This window comes from Tursiops truncatus, chromosome 1 (genome assembly GCF_011762595.2).
Source record: "Tursiops truncatus isolate mTurTru1 chromosome 1, mTurTru1.mat.Y, whole genome shotgun sequence".
NCBI lineage: Eukaryota > Metazoa > Chordata > Mammalia > Artiodactyla > Delphinidae > Tursiops > Tursiops truncatus.
This window is the reverse complement of record NC_047034.1, coordinates 165,301,368-165,311,397: the sequence shown is the minus strand read 5'-3', so window position 1 is coordinate 165,311,397 and position 10,030 is coordinate 165,301,368. Positions and strand designations below refer to the sequence as shown.

The following is a 10,030-nucleotide window of genomic DNA, read 5'->3' as shown; positions in this document are numbered from 1 at the left end:
ATATATGTTCTATGAAGAGTTTGAGACAGAATGAAGGAGAACCATGATGGGAAGGGGGTTAGGGAATGAGGTGCCATTTAAGCTAAGACCTGAAGGAAGAGAAGGAGGATGACATGAGATAAAGCAGGTGGAAGCACTCAGTATGTGTCAGTGATGAGTATTACCGTTAGCATTGCTCTAGTCAGCGCCTGGCTCTGAGGCTTCCTGTGAGTTTTCGGTGTCCATGTACATGATACGTTCCACACCCATCCTGCTAGTTCTCTTTTCTTTTCCCCACTTCCTAGAACTTTATTAAAGAAAAAGCAATGATGGTAAATCTCTAGACCATCATCCATTTTCTGGGGTTTCTCCTTTGAAAATGTGACATTTGATTTCCAAACATACGCCAGAGCGTACATGGTTCCCAATTGTACTAAGCAGGTGAGAAGCTGAAATCCTATAAGGTTGGTCCTCCAACTTTTCCCAGCCTGTGGTCTGTCTTTGGATCAGCAAGAATCGCCCGAACAGCCACTCTGGCTGCATTCACTTTTGTCTGCAGCTCTCTGAGCTCTTCTATATGCAACAGAATTTGAGTAGCTTCATGGAGAACTGCATTTCCTGTGTCCAAACCAAGAATATGCTTGTCTAAAGCCAACAGGCAAGCCTTCTTTTGTTCGATTTCCTCCAGCAGCTACATCCTGTTCAGGAGGTCCTGGACCATAATGAGAATTGCCTTTTTTTACCTTGTTACCTTGTTACCAGGTAATCACTGTGACGCTGAACCCAAAGGAGGTTAGCAAAGCCTTTACCCCAGCCTTCCTAGCAGGATTATTTACATCCAAACTGATCGATGGCTCTGCATTTTTAGTTGCACTGTCTGCATGTTTTGCACCATCAGGTCCCAAGTCTTTGTATTTTTCAGCATTACCTCCATAGTCAACAGCTAAATCAAGAAGCCAGCCAATTGCTACTTGGCGATCTTGAAAAACCAGTTCATGGCGCTGAGATACCTTTCAAAGAACTTGGGTCAGTCACTGCTGTGAACGTTTCTTAAATTATTTCTGTCTTTAATCTCAAACAATTGTTTCTAAATTCTGTTTCATCTTTGCACTGTAGTTGGCAGGATTGCGGTGGTCCCAGCTTCTGGCTGTGGTCCCCCAGGCTTCAGCCAGGAGAGGAGAGGGGAAGAGGAGTGGGTGACTCAGGCACCAGCAACGTGGTGAGAGCAGCCTGTTGGTTCTTTGACCTCCTCAGCTCCAGTGACCTTTCCCTCTGTTCCACCTTAGGTACCCACCATAATGGCCACAGCCTGGACCTTGCATCATCGTTTCTTAAATCTGGGACCACACCCTCTCATTCTTCCACATTTTTTTAACCCAATTGCTCCCACAATACCTGTTCTTCAAATTTGTTAAAACTGCCAAGCCCCTGGCCTCTCCGTTGTCTCCCTTTCTATTCAGTTCTAAGGTTCTAAGTTCCTTTCCTGCCCGGGAAAGACCGAATGCCTTTACCACGTCTTTGCCAATCACTCCTCTTTTGCCCCACGGTCCTGTTATACCTGGATACTGTTGGTGTTTGTGTCATAACAAGGTCCTGGTCTCGCTCTCAACTGGGACTTCACTGTTGCCTGGCAATCTTTCTGTACCTTCCTGATCAGCTTTCTCTTTCATACTTAATTTTTTATTTATTTATTTTTAACATCTTTATTGGAGTATAATTGCTTTACAAGGGTGTGTTAGTTTCTGCTTTATAACAAAGGGAATCAGCTATACATGTACATATATCCCCATATCTCCTCCCTCTTGCGTCTCCCTCCCACCATCCTATCCCACCCTCCCTATCCCACCCCTCTAGGTGGTCACTAAGCACCGAGCTGATCTCCCTGTGCTATACGGCTGCTTCCCCCAAATATGGAATGCTTCACGAATCTGCTTCCCCAAAAATATGGAACGCTTCATGAATTTGAGTGTCATCCTTGCGCAGGGGCCATGCTAATCTTCTCTGTATCGTTCCAATTTTAGTATATGTGCTGCTGAAGCGAGCACCTCTTTCATACTTTAAACCTTCTTCATTCTCCTCAAATGTCTTCCCTATAGAATAGAAGGGGATATAGAATTTTTCATGTGTCACTCTCTTGTCCTGCCACCCCACAACTGTATAGCAGAGGCTGCCCGAGCTCTGCCCATGTCCCCTTGGATTCCTTCACTGTCTGGGGGCACACCAGCACCCCCATGTGCCTTCACTCCCCACAGCCAGCACCTGTGTCTCTTGTCTGAGGACTGCCCTCAGGCTGCCTGAATCGGGAGTATAAATACCCCCGCAAACTTGCCCGATGACTGGGATGACTGAGCTGTGAGAGCTCCCCGGGGGGATGCACCCAAGTCTGGGTGCCCTTCATGGCACTTTGCTGTCATGGCATTCGTGCTCGGCCCCCTTCCCTTCCTGCTTTCTTTTCCCGCTCCCCTTCAGGTCATTCCTGAGAATGCTTCCTCAAATAGGTCATTGCCCAGGAATCCTCATCTCACCTGCATCTGGCTTTTCCTCTTCTCATGGAGGAAGAGATGCCTTCCCTTTAATATGTCCCCAGGTATTAGCCCTCGCTCCCTTTCCTTGCCCTTCTGAGGTAGGAGGTAGATGGGCTCCTGGGCTGGAGAGCTCGTGTTTGTCAAGTGCACTAAAACTGAAGCTTTGTTTTCCCCCAGACACTCCAAGGACAAAGCTAGCGGCAGAAGCTGAGCTCTGCTGGAATAAAGAAGGAAGATGACCACTGCTGAGGTCAGGGAAACTTCCCCGACTGCAGAGGAGCAGAAAGACTCCTTGGGGGTCAAAAAGGAGGGGGCGCCACCCCATAATAAGGGTGGACATACCGTCACAGGCCTCTGCTGTGGGATCCGTCTTAGCGAAAAGTTGAGCACACATGCTGGGGAGGATCCTAGGCCCAGTCAGGTGTGAAAAAAGAAACAAGATAATTGGCCAAAGGTAAACAAAGACCCAGAAGGACTGCCCTGTACAAGTGATTTAAATCACCTCTTTACTGTGCTCCTCATTAGGAAGGATGCCCACACCCTTTCTCTCTGCATGTGTATTTCAGCCTTGCTTCAGTCAAACACTTTCTCTGTGTGCTCTCCCACTTCTTGTGCTGTGTCTGCAATAATAAACTTTGTACTCCTTTGTACAGTTTCTGCCTCCTTGAAACATTCTTGCTTTCAAACCCGGCAAGAGCCAGGGCCACTTTACTTCCAGCCTCTAGCCCCTGGTGGTCTACTGGTTAAGATTCCTGGTTTTTATCCAGGCTACCCAGGTTCAATTCCTGGGCAGGGAACTAATATCTCTCTTTGGGACCGCTCACTGCTGTCTGGAAGTCCTAGATCAGGGTGTGGTGGTGTTGGTTCCTTCTGAGGCCTGTGAGGACAAAACCTGTTCCCTCCGTCTCTCCCAGCTTCTAATGGTTTGCTGGCAATCTTTGATGTTCCTTGGCTTGCTGCCTTTATCTTTACATGGCATTCTCTCTGTGTCGGAATTTCCCCGTTTTAGAGGGACACCAGTCATGTTGGATTAGGGCCAATTCTCATGATCTCTTTTTACCTTGATTACCTCTGGAAAGACCTTATCTCCAAGTAAAGGCACATTCTGAGGTAATGGAGAGGAGGATATCAACATATAAATTTTGGTGAGACACAGTTCAAACCGTAATACCACCTCTATGCTCCCAAGCCCAGGTAGCTCTCCCAAACTACAGATATGCGTAGTCATCATCTACCAGATTGCTCCACTTGAATGCCCCACATAGCTATGTTTTCTGGATTCTCAGTACTTTTTGCTCTGTTTGGGGGAGTTTCCAGCCTCATCAGTCCCTTTTCCTCAGAAAGGTGTTTCCCAGTCTCTTTTGTGGTCAGGCTTAGGCCTGTGAGCTATTCTCCACCAATGGGACTCGCCCATATGAAACTTTGATTCAGAATGGCACAATTTGAGGAAGGAGGCTTGGCGTGGAAACCATTTTCCTGGCAGTGGCAGAGGTGAATTGCTTTCAGGGACACAGCATTTTCCAGTTGAGCTGAGCTCTTGATGCACAGGTGGTAGCATTACCGGTGTAGCGGTGGTTGTAATCAAATGGAGATTCTGGTCGAAATGCAGACGGCGGCATCAGCACATCATGGCGGCAACTGCAGTAGCAGAAGCAGCAGCTTCTTCATCAGGCCAGGTTTTCGGTTTTCAATCCATTTCTTGGAAGCTTAATCTTGAGCCAGTTTCTTCAGTTTCACACAGATTCTGTGGGCTGTTGAGATTGTTTTAAATACATTTATTTTCTCTGTAATCAGCCAGGATCAGCTTCTGTTGCTTACAATTAAGAACCCTGATGCATGTAGACTTTCGTATTTTAAGGTGGTTTCTGGAAGTCACAGGCCCTAATCTGTGGGATTGACTGAGTGGAGGAGAATGGTAGTTAATGAGGTCCCCACGGCTGCAGCCTGGAAAGGTGGTGAGCTTTGTTATGCAGTGGCATTCGATCAAACTGTTTTTTGCTACATGTTGGGACAGAGCCAAGCCAATCAGGGCTAGAGGAAATGGTAGAAAACATTTAGAAGGTTGCTGTGTACTGATTTCCTGCCCCTTTTCCATTAAGGAGTATGTGCCAGTTCAAGGGAGTAGGTCTACCAGCAAAGAGGGCATCGGGCATTTCCTCCCCCACTCCAGCCCTCCCCCATCTTTCATTTTGGATTGTCTCAAGACAAAGACCTTTAAGTGAGAAGTAGGTTGGCAGAATACAGAGGTAAAAAATCAGGTCTTCAGACTTAAATCTGTAGGGGAGGCAGGACTGTATCTCTATTCTCACAGGGTCTCTGGCTGGGCCTGAGAATTAAATTGACTAAGATTAATAGGAGAAAAGCACATGGATTTTTGTGTGGACATTTCCCATAGGAAAATGAAGACCCCCCCCCTTGACCTCCCCCCCTTGACACCCCCATCTAAGTTTATAAACTTAGTTGAACGAAGAGCAGCAACTGTGGAAAAGTAAAACATATGGGGAGACCTAGGTAGGATGAGTTGTTTTAAAAAGGTCTGTTCGTATAGATTTCTCCTGCTTCCACCCCCCATCTCTGGCGGTAAGAATGTGTCTTTCCTCCTGGCATCTTGCACTAGGGAGTTATTTATCTCCTGCTTTCAGGAAGAAAAGTGCAGTGGGTAGGGGGTGGGCACAGGTGGTCAGAGTGTCCTTCCTGTACCTGCTGCTTTTCAAATGTCTTTAGCTCAAAATAATCCTTATGGCAAAGTAGCATATTTGGGGTTGGCATATTCTGCCAATTTTCAGCTCTGGAAAAGAGCTGGGCAAGATCTTTTGATGAGGGTTATTCATAGAACTGAAACAAATAGAGGAAGCCTGCTAAGATCTTGAAGGTTTGGATTATCAAAGAATCCCCCAGGCTGTTCAGTACAGCCTGTGAAACCCCTAAGGCATCGATGGGACCTGATCTATGTGAGCAGCAGTGTCTGCTGAAGCTTGACAGCCTCCAGGAAGGGTATTCTTCCCAGTGCCCGAATCAGGTGCAGTCGCAGGGATAGGGATAGAGTAGGATAAATAAATGTATTTTAACAAAAAATTCCACTTAGGGGACTAAAGACAGAGAGGGAAATTTAAGGGAGTTTGGGAGACTGTTGTAGGCTAATTACCACTCAAGAAAAGAATCCAGTAACCTAGTAACAATCTATGCTACCTCGAAGGAAGACCAGGCACATTCAAGCGCCAGGCACACTCAAGCCACAAACCTGAAACACAGGACAATAGATATGGGGTCTGAATCTTGTTACATGAAGTCAGGAAGTTAATGGTCCTTGAAGAGTAGCATTTCTGCCTGTAGCCAACATAGGAATAGAGGTGAAAGGGGAAAAAAACTAAGTGAAAGGAGACATTATACTGAAACCTGAGATGAATTACCAGATTTTAGTATATGTTACCACCCTTCCACTAATATACATATGATTTAAATGGCGCCATGACAGTCCCGGTTAGAACATGTAGGGTTTAAGGAGGAACTAATGACATAAGCCTTGATATCTACACCCAAATGAGGAAGAAGGTGGTCTTCTCCCCCTCCCCACTTTTCTTTTGCTTATAAAAATAAAGTCCTCTCAGTCCCCGGGGTAGAGCCTTCTCGCCTGCCCGCTTGTATCTCTCACAAGCGTCTCGTGCTAATAAACTTACTCTTTGCCTGCTGCTGAATTCTTTCTGCTCTGAGACAAAGAACCTGAGCTTCAGTAAGTCCAGACACCAGGTGAGTGGTTTCAAGTAAAAGACAGTGGGGGGACTTCCCTGGTGGCGCAGTGGTTAAGAATCCGCCTGCCAATTCAGGGGACACGGGTTCGAGCCCTGGTTCGGGAAGATCCCACGTGCCGTGGAGCAACTAAGCCCGTGCGCCACAACTACTGAGCCCACGTGACACAGCTACTGGAGCCCACACGCCTAGAACCCGTGCTCTGCAACAAAGAGAAGCCACCGCAATGAGAAGCCCGCGCACCACAGCAAAGAGTAGCTTCCGCTCGCGCAACTAGAGAAAGCCGGTGCACGGCAACCAAGACCCAACGCAGCCAAAGATAAGTAAATAAATAAATGTATTTAAAAAAAAAAAAAAAGACAGTGGGTTCAAGTTCCCTCCTAAGTCAGGGATCATGGGTTCAAGTCCCAATCTGAGTTTTGACTGGGTTCAAGCGCCATCTGAAAACTGCTTTCTGGTTTCAGTACCGAATAGCAAACAAGGAAAATCCTTCCAGAGGCCAGAACGAGGGCTGCTAAGGAGCTAACCAAGGAGTTCCACTGCCAGGACAGTGAATGCTCACTGTTCCTGTCCAGTGGGATTGTATGAGCACCATGGACCAGTGGCAGCTGGGTGTTTGCCATGCTCCCCTCTTCCCAAAGAGGTTTTAAAATGTGATCAATCATCAATCACTTGTATAAGTGATCACTTAAGTTATACCTATCTCTATTTATATCTATATCTACATCTGTGACTGTATTTATAACTCACTACTGTTGGGGAGAGAAACTAGTCTTTCAGCTTTAAGCTTATGGATCCTTGCTCAAGGGAAGCCACATCTTGACTCTAAGCCTCTAAGGATCCTGGACTTCTCACTGGAGTCGGTGACGAGATGGAACTTTGCAGCTGTATTTCTTGGGGAGGGGTAAGTGCTTTTTATTTATGGGAAGAAGGATGTGTTTGAATGTTGGCTAGCCAAAGGGGTGGACTGTGGCAGAAACTGCTGGTTTTCTACCTCAAATCTACTCTCTCTTTATCTCTTTTTAACAGAGCCCTGATTTTGTTCAGGGTGACAATGTGCCAGCGAAAGTACTGTCTGCTTCAGTCTCCGTTGCAGGCAGAGGTGGCCAGATGACACACAGACTTAGGGTTTCTGGGATGTTTTTGCTTTTCTAACAGTTTCCTCGTGTTTTCACCTCCTTCGTCTTCTGCTTGTCTGGAATGTAGCTGCTGGAGTTGGAATAGCCTGTAGGTGACCAGGACACACAGGCGGGAGGGTGAAGCCCTACATGGTAATGTTGGCAACTGGAAAGACAGAAGGAGCATGGCTTCCTGATGGCAATGGGGTACAACTGTACCAGCTCTGGACTGCGTACCTCTGGTCTTGTTATATGGGAAAAGGAAACCCCCATAGCCTTGGGTTTTTGTTTTTTTGCTGGGGAACACATTTTTAAATTGATACACATCCAAAATGAAACTCATCACTTTCTCCCTGAAATCCACTTCCCTTCCTGTGTTCCCTACTTGGTTCCCTTGACCACCATCTACTCAGAAATCAACATGCAACCCTTGACTTCTAACCTTTATTTGCCCCTCCCCCAATACCTAATAAATTTATTAGTTTTATTGATTCAATGTTTAAATCTCTCCCTATTACAAGTTGAATTGTGTCCCCCTAAAAGCTGTGTTAAACTCCTAGTCCTGGGCTTCCCTGGTGGCGCAGCGGTTGAGAGTCCGCCTGCCGATGCAGGGGACATGGGTTCGTGCCCCGGTCCGGGAAGATCCCACATGCTGCGGAGCGGCTGGGCCCGTGAGCCATGGCCGCTGAGCCTGCACGTCCGGAGCCTGTGCTCCGCAACGGGAGAGGCCACAGCAGTGAGAGGCCTGCGTACCGCAAAAAACCCCCCACAAAACTCCTAGTCCCCAGAACCTCAGAATGGGACCTTATTTGGAAATAAGGTCGTTGCATATGCAATTAGTTAAGATGAGATCATGCTGAAGCAGGGTAGATCCTTAATCCAATACAACTGGTGTCTATAGAATACGATGTGAAGAGACAAAGACCCACAGGGAGAACACAGAGGCAGAAATTGGAGAGATAGAGCTGCAAGCCAAGGAACACAAGGATTGATGGCCCCACCAGACGCTAGGGCGAAGGAAGGAGGACTCTACCCAGAGTCTCCGAGGGAGCTCAGCCCTGCTGACACCATGATTTTAGACTTCTAGCTTCCAGAACTGTGAGAGAATACATTTCTGTTATTTAAGCCGCCAAATTTGTGGTACTGAGACAGGCTGGGACCTGGGACCCTTTGCTGGGACCTGGGATACTTTTGCTGCTGTGCTGCAATGCTTGCACCTGACACACCTCTCCTTGAGCAACAAAATACAAAGAAACTATATGGGATTAAAAATAACTGCCTGCATGGGCAGTTGGGACAAATTCTGGACCCCAAAGATACAAAGAGACCGAAAAACCCAAATGCCACTTTTGAAGAGCCTGGAGAAAAAACAGGGTGTCAGGAGCAAAAGCAGCGCATGCCCCCTGCACACAACACCACCTAAGCCACCCCTCTGGCCCGACCTCTGGACGCACCCCTACCCTCACCCCATATAAGAAACAAGCTCTCCACCCCCTGGGTGACGGTTGGTGACGGAGCAAGCAAGGGAACCTGTTTTTGTTCTCACTCTCCCCTGCTGCAGCAGAGGAGCCAATAAAACCATGCCTGAATTTCTGGTCTGGCCTCTAGTCAATTGCTATTGCTTGGGGAAGGCCAAGAACCCTGTTGGGTAACAGTACTTTGTTACAGCAGCCTCAGGGTACTTATACACGCCCTAATGCATTCACACTCTACCAAGTCACCAGACTCTTGTTTTGCTGCAAGAGCCTCGGAACTGGTCCCCCAGCTTCCAGTGTTGCTTCCTTTCCATTCCTGCCCAACATAACAGCCTGAATGAGCTCTGTAACGTTCAAATTACTCACCTGTTTACACACGTTTCAATGGTTTCCCGGTACTCTAAAGATAAATTCTGAACTCCCTTACCTGATACAAAAGACCCTGTGTGCCTTTCCGGCATCAGCTAGTCCCATGCTTTTCAGCTACTTTCCATGCCTGCAAAATTCCCCCAGTGTTCCTACCCTGTTTGACCTCTGGGCTTTAATTCCCATTAGATGTCTCTTCTCCCGAGAAGCCATCCTCTACTCTCCCAACACTGATAGTGCCCCTGCTCTGTGCTCCCTTAAAGCCTGGTTCTTCCTTCATCAGAGCGTGGATCCCGTTTGTTACGATGCTCGCCTGCTTGTCTATCTACCTCCCTAGTCTGCAAACTCCCGGGAGCAGGGACTGTGTCTTCCCCAGCACGATAGCTTCAGTGACCAGCAGTGACTGCCCCATTTCCTGTGCTCAATATATTGGATTGAGGGGAGCAGAGGGCTGCCTGCTTTTATTGTCTTTCCTCTGAGTTTCAGATTTTGAAAGATTTTAACCAGTAAACACAATTTATTCCTTAAGTTAACCTATTGGGTCTTATCAGGGGATTCATGCATGGTTTTCTTTTCTTTCTTTCATTCTTTTTAATATTGAAGATTGCCTGAAGAACTTCTAAACTGTTTTCTTTTTGAGGAATAACTTGGGAGCCTAACAATACTGGTGTGTTTTTTTAACATCTTTATTGGAGTATAATTGCTTTACAATGGTGTGTTAGTTTCTGTTTTATAACAAAGTGAATCAGTTATACATATACATATGTTCCCATATCTCTTCCCTCTTGCGTCTCCCTCCCTCCCACCCTCCCTATCCCAC

At 46.9% G+C, this 10,030-nt stretch overlaps 1 non-coding gene and 1 pseudogene across 1 annotated transcript; both read right to left on the bottom strand.

Moving 5' to 3' along the window:
* Window positions 1-436: 436 nt before the first annotated feature.
* Window positions 437-2,510, bottom strand: LOC101329371 (RNA transcription, translation and transport factor protein pseudogene; annotated as a pseudogene).
* On the bottom strand, window positions 1,918-2,024 carry LOC117310030 (U6 spliceosomal RNA). The gene has a single exon (XR_004524295.1). It is a non-coding gene; the product is annotated as a U6 spliceosomal RNA (small nuclear RNA).
* Window positions 2,511-10,030: the final 7,520 nt, after the last annotated feature.